Raw genomic sequence first — 5366 nt, 5'->3', positions numbered from 1 at the left:
GTACCTGACTAAATGGTGTTTCTATTCTGATATGGCCGTCGTACACGTGGAAGGCCTCACAGCGCCATGACCCCATCTGGGGACGTTTCTACGTGTGAGTCCTGCTTGGGAGTGCTACTGCGCAAGGGGTGACTTTTTGGGTGCCAACTCATGCCCCCAAACATCTAGTCACTCACTTTGAGAGCGTATCTGCCTTCCTCTCGTACCCTGCACCTGGCTACCCTGGGCGTGACCCTGCTCTTGAGTCGTATCTGTCCCGAAGGCGTCTCTTGGGCGGTAAGGGTACTTCACGAGTCAGGCTGCCTTCCCACGGCGCCAGTCCCTCCATGGTCTTTCCTACCCACGGGTATCGGGGAGCCGCGCTGTGATTGCCTTGCCTTAATGATATTTGATCTTGGCGACGCCCTGGTTGGGCGACACCTTCACCTAGGCGACGCCTTCACCTAGGCGACGCTTCCTCTTGGTGACGATGGTACTTGGCGTCTCTTCACCTAGGCGACGCCTTGTGTTGACTTTGGCTCCAGGCGTTGACTTTGACCTTGACTTTGTCAACGCCCGGATACGGGACGGTACAAGAGGCACCAGATAAAGACCTTCTCGTCGTCGAGCGAGTTCAGGCAAGATAAAGACCTTCTCGCCGTCGAGCGAGTTCAGGCAAGATAAAGACCTTCTCGCCGTCGAGCGAGTTCAGGCAAGATAAAATCCTTCTCGTCTCGAACGAGTTCAGGTATGGTGTGGGGGGTGGAAGAAGTTTAAAGGATGGCTAAGGTAGGTTAAAAGAGAACGCCTAGCTATCCGGCTTATTGTTCTGAAACTCAGGGAGGTAGAAAAGGATCCGAAAGGCGCCTCTACCCCCAGATGAGGGAACAATAGCCAAGTTATGAAGGCAAAAGGAAGCTTACATCGCCGGGACCCTATGGCGATCAGAAGAAGTCCAGGCGATGGCAAGAGTAAGGGCCCATTTCGATGGAGCAGATCAGGTGAACTATATCTTAAACTATCAGTTGGATTGAAACTTGCCGTTTAGTAAGTAGTTCCACGCTGAAGTTCGTTTCCTTAAGTTCACAAGTTATTAAAATGCCATCGTTTGAGAGTTGATAGTTTGCTCGAGTTTGAAGCAGTAAGTAAACGATTGAGCCCGCAGAATCGCTAAGTTAATTTGTTTAAGTGGTTTTTACAAGGAAAAGCAAAGTAAACAGAGAGACCATGTGCAGAAGCGGGAGAAGTTATAATAAAGGTGGTATCAGTTCGAATGCATAAGAAGAAAAGAAAAAATTATTACAGGTAAAGTTTGTGCAAAAAAGAACAAGCATTAGTTCCCAGGGAATAAGTGATGGAGGGAGACGACTAATCTTCGGAAGGCACGATCTTCCCATCCACCATTTCATTACATATCGACACCATGGAGAGGTCGAGCTCGGGGTACTGGCAGGCAACTTGCTCCAGGGCGGCGTCAAATCCGGCGGCAAGGACTTGGGCGGAGCTTAGTTCGAGCTCTTCGTTTTGTTGTTTGAGCCCCTCGGTTTGCTGCTTCAGCTCGTCAGCTCGTTTCTTCAGTTCTTCAGTTTCCCCACGAGCCTGAGCAAGGTCGTCAGCAACCTTCTTGCCTTCGCCCCGCGCCTGGGCCAACTCTGCAGCAATTTTCTCGTTTTCCTCTCGAGCCTTGGCAAGCTCGTCCACGGCTTCGTCCCTCTCCTTCTCGACCTTTCCAAGGAGAACCTCCCGATCAGCCGACCTCTTTTCAAGGTTCTCTACCTTGGCTGCATCCGCTTTCATCGATGCCTCCAAGTTGGCCACCTTAAGCCTATAAGGAACCAGCTTGCTCTCCAGGTCGATTTTCTCTTAAGCTAGGAGGTGCAGTTTCTGGCGCAGATCAGAGGCCTCCTTGCGCGCAACCCTCAACTCGGCACTCATGGCGTCCTCCACCCTTGAGTGATCGATCTCTGCCATCATCAGGTTGCAAGACAGCTTTTCCGCCTCGATCCTTATCAGGCGATTCTCCTCCTGGAGTGTGGAGATGTCGTCCTGGAGCTTTTTGTTGGAGCTCTTCACAACCTTTGTTATGATTGAGGGAAGGTCCTCTGCCATCATCTTTGGCTTAGCTGTGAAAGGCCCCCAGACTTCTTTGACCAAGGGGGGAAGGCTTGCAGCTGCTGTTGGTGGAGGTGCTGAAGGAGCCTGGTGCTGACTCTCACCACCACCCTCTTGAATTGGTTGAGCAAGGGGGGCTTCCTGGCGTGGTGGTGAAGTGGGGGACTCGGTTATGAGTATCGGTGAGTTGTGAGCGCCTTCATCCCCACCTGGTGCGGCTTCAGCAATTGAGGCGGTTAAAGGAGGACCCTCTCCAGCAGATACGAACGGCGTGGAGGCACTAGGAGGGTTCTCCATGAAGTTGGGCTCGTTGCCTTCAACCGCAGGAAGCGCGACTGCCAAGGGTGTTGCTTGGGCCGGCGGTGTTGGAGCTGGGGGAGAGGGCGGTGTTGGAGCTGGGGGAGAGGGCGGTGTTGGTGTTAGGAGAGCAGGTGGTGAAGAAGGTGCCACCCTTTTCCTTTTGGTGACAAGGCCGTCCTCAGTCGCCTTATCATCCTCATCCTCATCTTCTTGAACCACTTGAGGAGTTTTCCTCTTTGGTTTCCTTAAGATGACCTTTTTTCGTTGAGGGGCGAGCAGTGTCTCTGGAGGAGCTGGGCCTTGAGGAGGCGATCTACCCTGGGCAGCGGCGATCTCCACCACCGAGTTGGGCACGGTTTGGGAACTCGTCGCCAACTTATGAGTTCGGGCGAGCGCCCTCAGTTCAGCTAATTTGCCTTTGCCCAACATGAGGTCTGCACAGGGTAAAAATATACAAGTAAGCACAAAAGCAAAAGCAAAATATACGAGTACGTGTGCGAATGATGCAAACAAATGGTGCATGAATTAAAAGCCAAGTCCAGTGCGCAACAAGCAGGACGCCTGATGGTAGATAACAGAGATGCGCAATCAGTTCCAACACAAGACGAAAACCTAAATGTTGAGGTAAGTGCTAACCTTTGTGAGCTTCGAGTTGATCCTCGAGGAACTCGAAGGAGATTATTGCGGAGGTGGGAAAGGTGATGTTGGTGGCTGCTACTTTCTTCCAGAAAAGGCATAGATCTTTGTCTAGCTCGCCCATGTTGTCGGGACTTCTGGGCCTCCTGAAGCTCTCTTTGGTGTCTTTGTTCCCCTTGTGCACCCAGTACAAGGGGAAGCCGTCGAGCAGGGAAGGATCTTGGTCGTTCGCGCACACTTTCACGAATTTTTCTTTCCAATCTTTGTAAGATTGCTGGAAGATGGAGAGGATTGACCTCCCAGCGATCCCGTTCAGGCTAATCCAAAGGCGGTCTCCTGGATTCTTAGCTTCGAAGAGCAAGAGGAAAACGTCAACTGAAGCTGGCAGTCCCAGGTGTGCGCACATGATCTGGAACGCCCTTACAAACGCCCAGCTGTTGGGGTGAAGCTGGACGGGGGCGATGTCGAGCTCAGTTAGTAATTCCCTCTCGAAGCGAGTGAAGGGAAGTCGGAGCTTCACCTTCTTGATGAACATTGCGTAGAGAAAGCAGAACAACTCGCCGTTGCTCGCTTTATCGTCAGCACAGATTGGTTCATCCGGGTGGCAGGGCAGCACGACCATTTTGCTGTCATGCTCCTTATGGAATGAAAGATCAGATTGGTCCCCTTTCCTTAGTCGGTGCACGCCTAACGTTGTGTTTATGGAAGAGGTTTCTTTCAACAGAGCTGAGGTGGCCCACGGATAAAGCTTCTTGTAGTCTTGTGTGGCAACGGAGGCTCCTCCGGCGACTGGTGGAGTTGCCTGAGCGAGATTGGGGTGAGAGGTTGCAGGCCTCTCAGCCTGGGAAGAAGGAGCACCAGATGCTCGTGGTAAGTTATGCGCTTGGGGTGGGGGGTTTCGTGATGAAGGAGGAGGATTCGCGGTGGTTTTCGTACGAGCCATCGCGGGAACTGCAAAGGAAAAAGGAAAAAGGATGAACAAAGGTTACAGAGGTCGACTCGATTATGGACGAAGAATGGAGAACGAACGAACGGGAGTTCGTTGTGATGAATGTAATGGAAGACGAAGCCCTAAGTTACGAGAAGGAAGAAGAAGAGGAAACAACCCACAGCGTATGCACCAGACAGATAATGGATGATGCGAATTGGTTAAAATGCAGCAAGTATCAACAGAAGAAGTAAAAGAGGTACCTTTCGATGATCAGATGAGCGTTGAAGGGAGTTGGATATTGAGGGAGCTGAGAAGCGTTGTGGGTTTGCAGAGAAAACTCAGAGCGTTTTGAGAATGCAGAGAGATGATGAAACAGTAGAGATGAAGGGGTTTAAGGGTTTTTCAAACGTTTTTGGAAGCGCAAACGACAGCTGAAGATGACCGTTGATGAAGCCACGTGTCGAGCGATTGGAAAAAGGGGTTTGGTGGAGCGTCAGAAAATCAGGGGGTACGAACGTTTGGAATTCCGTGCCAGCGCCACGTAGATTGGCAGTGACGTGACCTCTTAGTCTTTTCGCTGGACAAGTCTTCGCTTAAGACTGGGGGGCTTGTGTACCGCCCAGGTAGTCGGAATTGATGACGTGGCCGCAAGCAATAGTATAGGCGTGTTGAACGGGACACATGGTTGGTAGAAGGGAAGGACGTCGGGAGGCTCGTGTGATCGCCAGTCGTTAAGTTGGCATGCCCCGATCTTTAGCATACCTAAAACGGCGGTCACCAAGTTTGTGTTGTAGTCGCCGGGTGCGAACCCAGGCGACAAGGCGATTGGAGATCGCCGAGAGGATGACATCGCCGAAGGATCAGGAAAGCTTGTTCCAGGCTTTCGAAGCAAAGGATGAAGTCGTCAGATGGTCATTCCCTAGCTGGCCAGAGGTTGAGGTCGGGGAACAGCTTACCCGAGCATGCACAGTGAAGTAAGTAAAGTAGAATATAATGGCGGCCGGCGAGACCATAGGGAAGGTTTGTATGAAGACACCCGTACTCGCCACGCAGAAGAGATCGCGCTCCAAGGCAGTTATACGCTGAGTTGCTTCCTGCATAAGTAACTTAGTCGAAAAGCCTGAAGAGTAAGAGCTGACGCTCAAGTCAAGGATGCTCCAGATGGTGACACGTGTACAGCTGGATGCGAGCCACGTGTCCAGATGTGTAACTGTCAGGAGAGAGAAAATGCACAGGTATATAAGGAATCCTAACGAACTTCTGAGGTACGCGCGTTTTAGAATACTTCTTTTACGCTTGCGAGAACTGGGGTACGCTGAGAAAGAATATTGCACGGTTCCTGAAGTTCTTAGTTTTCTCTTAGTATTTTGGTGGTTCAGTCGCTGACTTGGGCGTCGGAGCGTGATCG

The sequence above is a fragment of the Phaseolus vulgaris genome, chromosome 11 (genome assembly GCF_051622355.1).
Source record: "Phaseolus vulgaris cultivar YP4 chromosome 11, ASM5162235v1, whole genome shotgun sequence".
Lineage (NCBI taxonomy): Eukaryota > Viridiplantae > Streptophyta > Magnoliopsida > Fabales > Fabaceae > Phaseolus > Phaseolus vulgaris.
The sequence above is the reverse complement of the archived record's forward strand: the minus strand, read 5'-3'. Positions refer to the sequence as shown.